Source organism: Zonotrichia albicollis, chromosome 23, assembly GCF_047830755.1.
Source record: "Zonotrichia albicollis isolate bZonAlb1 chromosome 23, bZonAlb1.hap1, whole genome shotgun sequence".
Classification (NCBI taxonomy): Eukaryota; Metazoa; Chordata; class Aves; order Passeriformes; family Passerellidae; genus Zonotrichia; species Zonotrichia albicollis.
The window spans coordinates 4,164,349-4,178,753 of NC_133841.1; the positions used below are offsets into that span (position 1 = coordinate 4,164,349).

At 55.7% G+C, this 14,405-nt stretch overlaps 1 long non-coding RNA gene across 1 annotated transcript; it reads right to left on the bottom strand.

Annotated features, from left to right (window-relative positions):
* Positions 1 to 8,215: 8,215 nt before the first annotated feature.
* Positions 8,216 to 12,646, bottom strand: LOC141731536 (uncharacterized). Its single transcript, XR_012583608.1, has 3 exons — positions 12,202 to 12,646; positions 10,505 to 11,424; positions 8,216 to 8,350 (listed from the first exon to the last, which is right to left on the bottom strand). It is a non-coding gene; the product is annotated as an uncharacterized LOC141731536 (long non-coding RNA).
* Positions 12,647 to 14,405: the final 1,759 nt, after the last annotated feature.

A 14,405-nucleotide genomic window follows, 5' to 3' on the forward strand; every position in this document is an offset into this window, starting at 1 on the left:
AGGCAAGAGAAGAGACAGAGAAGTCTGAGGTTTTACTTCTCTCTTTTCCATTTTGCTTTACAAACCGACGAGCGTCTTCAGGAAACACTTGCAAAACCACAAACAAAAGCAGATTTTCCTTTTCCCTTTATTCAAGGTGTTTCCCCTTTATTCAATGCCATTTCCCCCATGGTCCTGATTAGGCTTTTGAGGATATCCTGGGCAGAAGGAGAAGAAGAAGAAGAACAGGTGTGCCTTGGGGAAAAGCCAGGACTTACCCAGGAGCTGTCCCAGGAAGACGGTGAGGATGAGATATGCGAGCTGCATGCCGAGAGCAAGCTGCTGAGCGACCAAGGGTTTGCTGAGCCAGGCAGAGGCAGGAAGGACGTCCCAGCGCCGAGAGAACAGAGCTGCGGAAACGACGCTCGGCGGGAGCAAAGGGAGCAGCGGCGGGAGCAGGCAGAGCCATGGCCTGTCCTTGCAGAGCCTGAAATGCTCCTTGTGCGTTTCTGGCTCCTCCAGCAGCAGCCCCCGAGGCTCCCTCAGCCATTGGCATTGTGAGCATTCCGTGCCCCTGGGGCATCAGTGATGGAAGGGGCTGTTCCTGCTCAGCTCGCAGTGGAGTCCTCAGCTCCGCAGCTGCAATGGGCAGCTGTGCTGCACACCCAGGGCTGGGCATTCAGGAGCTCAGGGGCTTCTGCCCTGCTGAGGTTTCTCACCTTCCTGAGGTGTCCTCAGCTCTCTGGGGTCACTGCTAATCTCAAAATCCTGATGGCTTTTGGAGAAAACCATGGCTGGAGGCTGCACAGCCTCACAAGCATTCCTTTGTGGGTGCTCCCTAACCCCACATGACCCCCTCAAACCTCCATTATCCTCGAGTTCCCCTTTCCTTTCCTGTCACTGACAAAGCTCAGCCTGAGGCAATTCAGAGCACTTTCCTAATGGCCCATCAATTAGAAGCTGGAGAGCTCTGAGCTCTCTCTTTGTCCCTTTATCACCTAGTGCTACATTGATGTCATTGTGTGCTTTGTTCATCACTTTCCCTTTCCCATGTTCTTCCCTTGGAAATGAAAGTGATGTGATCCTTAGAGAACCAGACACTCTCACCTTTCACATGCCCTGACAGCAGCCTCAGCTGAACTTGGTCAGCCCAATGAGTTTCTTTAGATGCTGAAAGGCTCCTGTTCCTAAAGGAAATGGGGTGTCTAGAGGAAGCCTCTCGGGGGAAACTTCATGTCGAGCTCAGGCTTTCAACTGTCTCCCTGCAACACTTGTAGCATTGCTATACCCTGCATTTTCTTTTTAGTATACGTGAGATGTTACTGAGGTGAAGGGAAAGGGACCTATCAGTTTTGGGGGAAATGTGAGTGTGACAGTGTCCTCAAGAGAATTTAAATGCTCCTCTACTCCAATGGATTTATTGTTTTACCTTCTGGATGTTCTGCTATTTCAAGAAGATGCAGAATACACATCCAAGGGCGTTTGGGGGAAACCTGAGGAATAGAACAAAAACAAGGGGTGAATTCCATCCTCAGGCGGCATTAAAAGTGCACCTGCCTTCCACAGCCAGGTGAGAATGCACCTTGCAGTATGGAACAGTGACATTTCTGCAGAGACAGAGATTTTTTTGTCACCTCAACGCAAACCAGTCTCATGCATTGACCTACTGACCTGACAGCACTCCATGAATTAGCCCCTGTGTGCCTGCGAGTGCAGCTGCTTTGTTAGCTCCCAGCCCGGGTGCTCTCAAGGAGCAGCCGTGGGAGAGGCCGAACTGTGTGCGGGGACTGTGTGAAGGCAGGTTGTGAGCGGTTGTGAAGCGTGTGGGGTCTGTGCGGGGCTGTGCGGTGTCGGTGCTGCGGGCTCGGGGCAGAGGAAGGAGCTGCGGAGCCGCGGCCCGGGAGCCCGGCGGGCGGAGCGGCAGCGCCCCCTGCTGGCCCCGCCCGCGGCGGTTCGTGCCCGGCCGCAGCCCCGGCTCCTCTGCCCGTGGCCCCCAGCGCGCAGTAATACACGGCCGCGTCCCCGCGCCGGGGCTCAGCGAGCCACAGCGAGCTTGAACGCCGATCTGCCGACACCAACAGCTGCCCTGCATTGTCCGGCAGCTCTTTGCTATCTTTCAGAGTGAGTACGAGGAGTTCAGGTCCTTGGCCTGGGAGCTGACGGTACCACTGGATCCAGTCAGTGGGTTGGATTTTCGGATGTGAGCAGGTGATGTTGATGCTGGTACCCTCGGTGGTCTCCAGGAATGGCTCCTGATGCACTTGGGCTCTGACTGCCGCCACTACCAGGGAAAGAAAAAAACCCAAACTTCAACTCCTACTTTCTACCCAGTTCTGCCAATCCTCAGAAGAAAACCCGCAGAAGCTGACAGGAACACAGAGAGATGAGGAGGAGAACGGTTCCCAGAGGATGTCATGGAGATATGTAGAAATGGAAGTGTGAATGAATCGCTTGTGGGGAGATGAATGTGTGAATGACAGAAGGATTAGGAGAGCCACGGGAGAACGGGAGGATGTGAGAGAAGGCACAAAAAGACAAGAAGAATATTAGAAGGGGGTAAGGACTGACTTCATGTGTTATAAAGAAGGAATGTTTGTGCAGGTTTTTGCATAGAATAGAAGTTTGGGATGGAGAAGAGGGAGGGATGAATGGGAGAAGAGTTCTTGGTGAGAGGTCTGTGCAGAAGCCAGGCAGGACGGCAGCCTCCGGGCACCTGCGGGATCACCCCAGCCCCACGCACCGATGAGCAGCACAGCCAGCGCCACCAGCCCCGCGGCCCAAGCCCGCCGCATGCCGCCGCTCCGCCGGCCGAGCCTCGCTGCGCCCCTGAGCCCCGGCTCTGCTGCGGCCGTGCCGCCTCCTCTGCGCCGCCGCCAGCTCCGCCCCGGCCGCCTCAGCTCCCGCCTCTCACGGCACCAGCACAACCACCGACACAAGGACCTTTGGCACGGCCCGGGACAAGGGACAGCTGTGTCCCATCGCACACAGCAGCGACACCGCCTGGGAAGCAGATCCACCCTGCACACACCTGCATTGGGCGGCTGCCGGCCCCGCTCAGGCTGTTTGTGAGCCTGGGCAGCTGCTGCTCTGTGCTGGTCAGTGCTCGGTGTCCCTGGCATGGTCAGGACATTCCCTGCCGATTAGGGACACACACGGACAGACCCAGGGCCATGCTACCCAATGTGGGGCCACAGACAAATCCGTGCTTCACGTGTGTCCATGCAAACGGGGCTGCTCCAAGAGCACACAAGGCAGGAACACAAAACCAGCCTTAGGGTCTGCTGAGGACATGTGGGGCCAAAAGCGGCAGGGCTGGAGTGTGGAAGGACAAGGTCGCAGCCAAGGACAGGGGATATTTTTCTTTTTTATTAGAGACTGCACAATGCAGAGATAAGTCAAAATAGTCCTAAAATATTTTCTTAAGCGAAGTGCTAGGATGGATGGGGTCAAAACCACCAGACCATTGTACACACATGTGGATGAAAATTCTGCTGAGCCTCAGGGTGAGATCAAAGTCCCTTTCACAAGTTCAGCCTTGCCCTATCACATCCCCTCCCTGCCCTGGGTTGTTGCACAGCTGAGGAAGCTCCCTGCACCAGGGTGTCTTGCACAGCACAGAGGTACAAGGCAGAGTCAGAGAGCTCCACTTCCTCCAGCTGCAGGACACTGGATTTGACCGTGGTGTTCAGCTGTGTGATGAAACGGCCGCTGCGCTTGACACCAGTCCCTGCTTGATAGGAGATCATCTCTGGGGCTTGGCCTTTCCTCAGCTGGTACCACAGCAAGCCATTAAAAGTACTGGTGTGGTATTTGCAGGTGGTGTAGAAGGGGTGTCCCTGCTTCACCAAGACTGGTCCATCTTCCTGGGTGACCGTGTCCTGCCCCGTGGTGCCTGGAAGAAAGTGATAGTGAGCAGCTCCACAGGGAAAGACAATGGGAAGCAAATGGTAGTGCATGGAGTGGTGGAGAAAGCTCCTGCATTGGAGCAGAGTCCTGAGAGATTTTGGGCAGGAGTTTGGAGCTCTGTGCTCTGCATCACCAAAAGGAGAGGTGGGCTGTGTCACTGCTCCTGCTCCCTCTGCTTAAAGGACCAGGGAACAGCCTGCCATGCCTGAACGTTGTGTGCTGGAACCAGCATCCCTCCAGCTCCCTGAGGTGCCCAGCGAGGTACAGCAGAAAGGTTCATCCTGCTTTCCCCATCCCTGTCATACCTGAAAGCTCCTGAGCTCACAATAAGCTGAGCTTGCAAAGAGGGAGCCCTGGCTGCGTCCCTGCCAGCGAACACGGGGAGTGTGGCAGAGCTTTGTCAGCATGGAGGCAGAATGGAACACCGTAATAATGTAATGACCTGAAAAACTGTGAGGCGCCCGGGGCAGGTTTCACAGAATGAGGGAATATAGATCTAAATGGGAAGAGTGCTGGGTTGTAGAGACAGCTAAGATCTCTTGAAGTGACTGCAGGAGGATGAGAAGAGAGAGGCAGAGGCAGATGGATTGAAGGTGAGAGAAATAACATAGAAAGGACTGAGGTTTCACTTCTCTCCTTTCATTTTCCTTTACAAACCGACGAGCTTCTTCAGGAAACACTTGCAAAGCCACAAACAAAAGCAGATTGTCCTTTTCCCTTTATTCAAGGTGTTTCCCCTTTATTCAATGCCATTTCCCCCATGGTCCTGATTAGGCTTTTGAGGATATCCTGGGCAGAAGGAGAAGAAGAAGAAGAACAGGTGTGCCTTGGGGAAAAGCCAGGACTTACCCAGGAGCTGTCCCAGGAAGACGGTGAGGATGAGATATGCGAGCTGCATGCCGAGAGCAAGCTGCTGAGCGACCAAGTGTTTGCTGAGCCAGGCAGAGGCAGGAAGGACGTCCCAGCGCCGAGAGAACAGAGCTGCGGAAACGACGCTCGGCGGGAGCAAAGGGAGCAGCGGCGGGAGCAGGCAGAGCCATGGCCTGTCCTTGCAGAGCCTGAAATGCTCCTTGTGCGTTTCTGGCTCCTCCAGCAGCAGCCCCCGAGGCTCCCTCAGCCATTGGCATTGTGAGCATTCCGTGCCCCTGGGGCATCAGTGATGGAAGGGGCTGTTCCTGCTCAGCTCGCAGTGGAGTCCTCAGCTCCGCAGCTGCAATGGGCAGCTGTGCTGCACACCCAGGGCTGGGCATTCAGGAGCTCAGGGGCTTCTTCCCCGCTGAGGTTTCTCACCTTCCTGAGGTGTCCTCAGCTCTCTGGGGTCACTGATAATCTCCATATCCTGATGGGTGTTGGAGAGCCCCATGGCTGGGGGCTGCACAGCCTCACAAGCATTCCTTTGTGGGTGCTCCCTAACCCCACAAGACCCCCTCAAACCTCCATTATCCTCGTTTTTCTCTTGTCCCTGACAAAGCTCAGCCTGAGGCAATTCAGAGCACTTTCCTAATGGCCCATCAATTAGAAGTTGGAGAGCTCTGAGCTCTCTCTTTGTCCCCTTATCAGTTACTGTCAGATTGGTGTCATTGTGTGCTTTGTTCATCACTTTCCCTTTTCCTTGTCTTTTCCATGGAAAGGAAAATGGGAGTGATGTGATCCTTAGAGGACCAGACACTCTCACCTTTCACATGCCCTGATTGTGGCCTCAGCTGAACTTGGTGAGCCCAAGGAGTTCCTGAAGATGCTGAAAGGCTCCTGTCCCCAAAGGAAATGGGGTGTCTAGAGCAAGTCTCTGGGGGGAATCATCATCTGGAGCTCAGTCTTTCAAGTGTTTCCCTGCAACACTTGCAGCACTGCTAAATCCTGGCATTTGTTCTTCTGAATGCTGGAGAGGTAACTAACGTGAAAGGAAAGGGACCCATGAGTTTTGGGGGAAAGGTGAGTGTGACAGTGTCCTCAGGAGAATTTAAATGCTCCTCTACTCCAACCGATTTGTTGTTTTCCCTCCCCGATATTCTACTGTTTCAGGAAGAGGCTGTATGGCACATGCGTGGATGTCTGTGGACATCTGAGGATGAGAACAAATTGCAGAGGGATGAATTTCATCCTAAATTGGCATTAAAATTACACCTGCCTTACAGAGCCAGGTGAGAATGCACCTTGCAGTATGGAGCAGAGACAGAGATTTCTTTGTCACCTGAATGAAAACACCTCTCATGCACTGACCTACTAACCTGACAGCACTCAATGAATTAACCCCTTGTGTGCCCGTAAGTGCAGCTGCATTGTCAGCGCCCAGCCCGGGTGCTTTCAAGGAGCAGCCGGAGGAGAGGCCGGTCTGTGAGCGGGAACTGTGTGAGCGCAGGTTGTGGGCTGGTTGTGAGGCGTGTTTGGGTCTGTGCGGGGCTGTGCGGTGTCGGTGCTGCGGGCTCGGGGCAGAGGAAGGAGCTGCGGAGCCGCGGCCCGGGAGCCCCGGCGGGCGGAGCGGCAGCGCTCCCTGCTGGCCCCACCCGGCCCCGCCCGCGGCGGTTCGTGCCCGGCCGCAGCCCCGGCTCCTCTGCCCGTGGCCCCCAGCGCGCAGTAATACACGGCCGCGTCCCCGCGCCGGGGCTCAGCGAGCCACAGCCAGCTGGAACTCCGATCTGCCGACACCAACAGCTGCCCTGCATTGTCCGGCAGCTCTTTGCTATCTTTCAGAGTGAGTACGAGGAGTTCAGGTCCTTGGCCTGGGAGCTGATGGTACCACTGGATCCAGTCAGTGGGTTGGATTTTCGGATGTGAGCAGGTGATGTTGATGCTGGTACCCTCGGTGGTCTCCAGGAATGGCTCCTGATGCACTTGGGCTCTGACCGCAGCCACTACCAGGGAAAGAAAAAAACCCAAACTTCAACTCCTACTTTCTACCCAGTTCTGGCAATCCCCAGAACAAAGCCCGCAAAAGCAGCCAGGAACACAGAGAGATGAGGAGGAAAACAGTTCCCAGAATATGTCATGGAGATATGGAGGAATGGAAGAGTGAATGAATCGCTTGTGAGGAGATGAATGTGTGAATGACAGAAGGATTAGGAGAGCCACGGGAGAACGGGAGGATGTGAGAGAAGGCACAAAAAGACAAGAAGAATATTAGAAGGGGGTAAGGACTGACTTCATGTGTTATAAAGAAGGAATGTTTGTGCAGGTTTTTGCATAGAATAGAAGTTTGGGATGGAGAAGAGGGAGGGATGAATGGGAGAAGAGTTCTTGGTGAGAGGTCTGTGCAGAAGCCAGGCAGGACGGCAGCCTCCGGGCACCTGCGGGATCACCCCAGCCCCACGCACCGATGAGCAGCACAAGCAGCGCCGCCAGCGGCGCGGCCCGAGCCCGCCGCATGCCGCCGCTCCGCCGGCCGAGCCTCGCTGCGCCCCTGAGCCCCGGCTCTGCTGCGGCCGTGCCGCCTCCTCTGCGCCGCCGCCAGCTCCGCCCCGGGGCCGCCTCAGCCCCCGCCTCTCACGGCACCGGCACAACCACCGACACAAGGACCTTTGGCACGGCCAGGGACAAGGGACAGCTGTGTCCCATCGCACACAGCAGCGACGCCGCCTGGGAAGCAGATCCACCCTGCACACACCTGCATTGGGCGGCTGCCGGCCCCGCTCACGCTGTTTGTGAGCCTGGGCAGCTGCGGCTCTGTGCTGGTCAGTGCTCGGTGTCCCTGGCATGGTCCGGACATTCCCTCCCAGTCAGGGACACACACGGACAGACCCAGGGCCGTGCTACCCCATGTGGAGCCACAGACAAATCCGTGCTTATCGTGTGTCCCTGCAAACGGGGCTGATCGGAGGGCACACAAGGCAGGGACACATAAACAGCCCTGGGCTCTGCTGAGGATATGTGGGGCCAAAAGCAGCAGGGCTGGAGTGTGGAAGGACAAGGTCCCAGCCAAGCACAGGGGATATTTTTCTTTTTTACTTAGAGACTGCACAATGCAGATATAAGTCAAAAAAATCCCAAATATTTTCCTAAGCGAAGTGCTAGGATGGATGCTGCAAAAACCATCAGACCATTGTACACACATGTGGATGAAAATTCTGCTGAGCATCGGAGTGAGATCAGATTCCCTTTCCCAAGCTCAGCCTTGCCCGTACACATCCCCTCCCTGCCCTGGCTTGTTGCACAGCTGAGGAAGCTCCCTGCACCAGGGTGTCTTGCACAGCACAGAGGTACAAGGCAGAGTCAGAGAGCTCCACTTCCTCCAGCTGCAGGACACTGGATTTGCCCGTGGTGTTCAGCTGTGTGGTGAAACGGCCGCTGGTCTTGGGGCCAGACCCTGCTTGATAGGAGATCAGTTCTGGGGCTTGGCCTTTCCTCAGCTGGTACCAAAGCAATCCCCTCAAAATACTGGTGTGGTATTTGCAGGTGGTGTGGAAGGGGTGTCCCTGCTTCACCAAGACTGGTCCATCTTCCTGGGTGACCGTGTCCTGCCCCGTGGTGCCTGGAAGAAAGTGATGGTGAGCAGCTCCACAGGGAAAGACAATGGGAAGCAAATGGAAGTGCATGGAGTGGTGGAGAAAACTCCCTGCCTTGTAGCATAGTCCTGAGAGATTTTTGGGCAAGAGTTCGGAGCTCTCTGCTCTGCATCAACAAAAAGAAAGCTGGGCTGTGTCACTGCTCCTGCTCCCTCTGCTAAAAGGACCAGGGAACAGCCTGCCATGCTTGAACTTTGTGTGCTGGAACCAGTATCCCTCCAGCTCCCTGAGGTGCCCAGCGAGGTACAGCAGAAAGGTTCATCCTGCTTTCCCCATCCCCGTCATGCCTGAAAGTTCCTGAGCACACACAAAGCTGAGCTTGAAAAGAGGGAGCCCTGGCTCTGTCCATGCCAGCGAACACGGGGAGCTGTGGCAGAGCTGTGTCAGCATGGAGGCAGAATGGAACACCCTGATAATGTAATGGCAAGAAAATCTGTGGGGTGCCCGGGGCAGGCTTGACAGATTGTGGGAATTTACACCTAAATGGGAAGAGTGCTCGGTTGTAGAGACAGCTGAGATCTCTTGAAGTTACTGCAGGAGGATGAGAAGAGAGAGGCAGAGGCAGATGGATTGAAGGCAAGAGAAGAGACAGAGAAGTCTGAGGTTTTACTTCTCTCTTTTCCATTTTGCTTTACAAACCGACGAGCGTCTTCAGGAAACACTTGCAAAACCACAAACAAAAGCAGATTTTCCTTTTCCCTTTATTCAAGGTGTTTCCCCTTTATTCAATGCCATTTCCCCCATGGTCCTGATTAGGCTTTTGAGGATATCCTGGGCAGAAGGAGAAGAAGAAGAAGAACAGGTGTGCCTTGGGGAAAAGCCAGGACTTACCCAGGAGCTGTCCCAGGAAGACGGTGAGGATGAGATATGCGAGCTGCATGCCGAGAGCAAGCTGCTGAGCGACCAAGGGTTTGCTGAGCCAGGCAGAGGCAGGAAGGACGTCCCAGCGCCGAGAGAACAGAGCTGCGGAAACGACGCTCGGCGGGAGCAAAGGGAGCAGCGGCGGGAGCAGGCAGAGCCATGGCCTGTCCTTGCAGAGCCTGAAATGCTCCTTGTGCGTTTCTGGCTCCTCCAGCAGCAGCCCCCGAGGCTCCCTCAGCCATTGGCATTGTGAGCATTCCGTGCCCCTGGGGCATCAGTGATGGAAGGGGCTGTTCCTGCTCAGCTCGCAGTGGAGTCCTCAGCTCCGCAGCTGCAATGGGCAGCTGTGCTGCATACCCAGGGCTGGGCATTCAGGAGCTCAGGGGCTTCTTCCCCGCTGAGGTTTCTCACCTTCCTGAGGTGTCATCAGCTCTCTGGGGTCACTGATAATCTCCAAATCCAGATGGGTGTTGGAGAGCCCCATGGCTGGAGGCTGCACAGCCTCACAAGCATTCCTTTGTGGGTGCTCCCTAACCCCACAAGACCCCCTCAAACCTCCATTATCCTCGTTTTTCTCTTGTCCCTTCTTTTCACTGACAAAGCTCAGCCTGAGCCAATTCACAGCACTTTCCTAATGGCCCATCAATTAGATGTTGGAGAGCTCTGAGCTCTCTCTTTGTCATTTTTTCACCTACTGCCAGATTGGTGTCCTTGTGTGCTTTGTTCATCACTTTCCCTTTTCCTTGTCCTTTCCTTGGAAAGGAAAATGGTCCTGATGTGATCGTTACAGGACCAGACACTCTCACCTTTCATATTCCCTGATTGCAGCCTCAGCTGAACTTGGTGAGCCCAAGGAGTTCCTGAAGATGCTGAAAGGCTCCCATCCCCAAAGGAAATGGGGTGTCTAGAGCAAGTCTCTGGGGGGAATCATCATGTGGAGCTTAGTCTTTCAAGTGTTTCCCTGCAACACTTGCAGCACTGCTAAATCCTGGCATTTGTTCTTCTGAATGCTGGAGAGGTAACTAACGTGAAAGGAAAGGGACCCATGAGTTTTGGGGGAAAGGTGAGTGTGACAGTGTCCTCAGGGGATTTGAAATGCTCCTCTATTCCAACCGATTTGTTGTTTTCCCTCCCCGATGTTCTACTGTTTCAGGAAAATGCTGAATGGCACATGCGTGGATGTCTGTGGACATCTGAGGATGAGAACGGAATTCAGAGGCATGAATTTCATCCTAAGTTGGCATTAAAATTACACCTGCCTTACACAGCCAGGTGAGAATGCACCGTTCAGAATGGAGCAGAGACATTTCTGCAGAGACAGAGATTTCTTTGTCACCTGAATGGAAACACCTCTCATGAACTGACCTACTAACCTGACAGCACTCGATGATAATTAACCCCTTGTGTGCCCGTAAGTGCAGCTGCATTGTCAGCTCCCAGCCCGGGTGCTCTCAAGGAGCAGCCGGAGGAGAGGCCGGTCTGTGTGCGGGGTCTGTGTGAGCGCAGGTTGTGGGCTGGTTGTGAGGCGTGTTTGGGGCTGTGCGGGGCTGTGCGGGGCTGTGCGGTGTCGGTGCTGCGGGCTCGGGGCAGAGGAAGGAGCTGCGGAGCCGCGGCCCGTGAGCCCGGCGGGCGGAGCGGCAGCGCCCCCTGCTGGCCCCGTCCGGAACAATGACAGTACCGGTGTCTATGGTGGTGTCGGTCCTGGTCCCATTGCCGGGGCCGGTGTCAGCGTCGGCGCAGGTGTCGGTCACATTGCCGGTGCCGGTGACGGCTCCGGCCCGGGACTAGCGGGGCTCGGCGGCTCCGGCGGGCGGAGCGGCAGCGCCCCCTGCTGGCCCCGCCCGCGGCGGTTCGTGCCCGGCCGCAGCCCCGGCTCCTCTGCCCGTGGCCCCCAGCGCGCAGTAATACACGGCCGCGTCCCCGCGCCGGGGCTCAGCGAGCCACAGCCAGCTGGAACTCCGATCTGCCGACACCAACAGCTGCCCTGCATTGTCCGGCAGCTCTTTGGTCTCTTTCAGAGTGAGTACGAGGAGTTCAGGTCCTTGGCCAGGGAGCTGACGGTACCACTGGATCCAGTCAGCGGGTTGGATTTTGGGATGTGAGCAGGTGATGTTGATACCGGTGCCCTCGGTGGTCTCCAGTGAGGGCTCCTGCTGCACCAGGGCTCTGACCGCAGCCACTGCCAGGGAGACAAAAGGAACAAACCTTGACTGCTACTTTCTCTCCAGCTCTGCCAATCCCCCGAGTAGAGCCCGCAAAAGCAGCCAGGAACACAGAGAGATGAGGAAGAAAACAGTTCCCAGAGGATATCCCATATCATGATATCCCAGATCCCATATCATGCAGATATGTAGGAATGGAAGTGTCCATGAATAGTTTGTGGAGACATGAATGAGCTAATGACAGAAGGATCAGTGCAGTCGCTGTAGAATGGGAGGATGCGGGAGAAAGCACAAAAAGACAAGAAGAAAAAGAAAAAGGGGTAAGGACTGATTTCATGAGTTATAAAGAAGGAATGTTTGTGCAGGTTTTGGCACAGAATAGAAGTTTAGGGTGGAGAAGAGGGAGGGATGAATGGGAGAAGAGTTCTTGGTGAGAGGTCTGTGCAGAAGCCAGACAGGGCGGCAGCCTCCGGGCACCTGCGGGATCACCCCAGCCCCACGCACCGATGAGCAGCACAAGCAGCGCCGCCAGCCCCGCGGCTCGAGCCCGCCGCATGCCGCCGCTCCGCCGGCCGAGCCTCGCTTTGCCCCTGAGCCCCGGCTCTGCTGCGGCCGTGCCACCTCCTCTAGGCCGCCGCCAGCTCCGCCCCGGGTCCGCCTCAGCCCCTGCCTGTCACGGCACCGGCACAACCAGGGACACAAGGATCTATGGCACGGCCAGGGACAAGGGACAGCTGTGTCCCATCGCACACAGCAGCGACACCGCCTGGGAAGCAGATCCACCCTGCACACACCTGCATTGGGCGGCTGCCGGCCCCGCTCAGGCTGTTTGTGAGCTTGGGCAGCTGCTGCTCTGTGCTGCTCAGTGCTCGGTGTCCCTGGCGTGGTCAGGACATTCCCTCCCGACGAGGGAAACACACTGACAGACCCAGGGCTGTACTCTCCAGTGTGGAGCCACAGACAAATCCGTGCTTCACGTGTGTCCCTGCAAACGGGGCTGCTCCAAGAGCACACAAGGCAGGGACACAAAACCAGCCCTGGGCTCTGCTGAGGACATGTGGGGCCAAAAGCGGCAGGGCTGGAGTGTGGAAGGACAAGGTCCCAGCCAAGCACAGGGGATATTTCTCTTTCCTTAGAGACTACACAATATAGAAAATAGTCAAAAAAGTCCAATATATTTTCCCAAGGAAAGTGCTAGGATGGATGCTGCAAAAACAATCAGACCATTGTACACACATGTGGATGAAAATTCTGCTGAGCCTCAGGGTGAGATCAGAGTCCCTTTCCCAAGCTCAGCCTTGCCCGTACACATCCCCTCTCTGCCCTGGGTTGTTGCACAGCTGAGGAAGCTCCCTGCACCAGGGTGTCTCGCAGAGCACAGAGGTACAAGGCAGAGTCAGAGAGCTCCACTTCCTCCAGCTGCAGGACACTGGATTTGACCGTGGTGTTCAGCTGTGTGGTGAAACGGCCGCTGCGCTTGACACCAGTCCCTGCTTGATAGGAGATCAGCTCTGGGGCTTGGCCTTTCCTCAGCTGGTACCAAAACAAGGCAGTAAATCCACTGGTTTGGTATTTGCAGGTGGTGTGGAAGGTGTGTCCCTGCTTCACCAAGACTGGTCCATCTTCCTGGGTGACCGTGTCCTGCCCCGTGGTGCCTGGAAGAAAGTGATGGTGAGCAGCTCCACAGGGAAAGACAATGGGAAGCAAATGGAAGGGGATGGAAAACCCTGGTGGAGAAAGCTCCGGCATTGGAGCAGAGTCCTGAGAGATTTTGGGCAGGAGTTTGGAGCTCTGTGCTCGGCATAACGAAAAGGAGAGGTGGGCTGTGTCCCTGCTCCTGCTCCCTTTGCTTAAAGGACCAGGGAACAGCCTGCCATGCCTGAACGTTGTGTGCTGGAACCAGCATCCCTCCAGCTCCCTGAGGTGCCCAGCGAGGTACAGCAGAAAGGTTCATCCTGCTTTCCCCATCCCTGTCATATCTGAAAGCTCCTGAGCTCACACAAAGCTGAGCTTGCAAAGAGGGAGCCCTGGTTGTGTCCATGCCAGCGAACACGGGGAGCTGTGGCAGAGCTGTGTCAGCATGGAGGCAGAATGGAACACTGTAATAATGTAATGCTATGAAAAACTGTGAGGCGCCCGGGGCAGGTTTCACAGAATGAGGGAATTTACATCTAAATGGGAAGAGTGCTCGGTTGTAGAGACAGCTGAGATCTCTTGAAGTTACTGCAGGAGGATGAGAAGAGAGAGGCAGAGGCAGATGGATTGAAGGTGAGAGAAATAACATAGAAAAGACTGAGGTTTCACTTCTCTCCTTTCCCTTTTCCTTTACAAACCGAGGAGCTTCTTCAGGAAACACTTGCCAAACCACAAACAAAAGCAGATTGTCCTTTTCCCTTTATTCAAGGTGTTTCCCCTTTATTCAATGCCATTTCCCCCATGGTCCTGATTAGGCTTTTGAGGATATCCTATGCGGAAGAAGAAGAAGAGGAAGAACAGGTGTGCCTTGGGGAAAAGCCAGGACTTACCCAGGAGCTGTCCCAGAAAGACGGTGAGGATGAGATATGCGAGCTGCATGCCGAGAGCAAGCTGCTGAGCGACCAAGGGTTTGCTGAGCCAGGCAGAGGCAGGAAGGACGTCCCAGCGCCGAGAGAACAGAGCTGCGGAAACGACGCTCGGCGGGAGCAAAGGGAGCAGCGGCGGGAGCAGGCAGAGCCATGGCCTGTCGTTGCAGAGCCTGAAATGCTCCTTGTGCGTTTCTGGCTCCTCCAGCAGCAGCCCCCGAGGCTCCCTCAGCCATTGGCATTGTGAGCATTCCGTGCCCCTGGGGCATCAGTGATGGAAGGGGCTGTTCCTGCTCAGCTCGCAGTGGAGTCCTCAGCTCCGCAGCTGCAATGGGCAGCTGTGCTGCACACCCAGGGCTGGGCATTCAGGAGCTCAGGGGCTTTTTCCCCGCTGAGGTTTCTCACCTTCCTGAGGTGTCCTCACCTCTGTGGAGTCA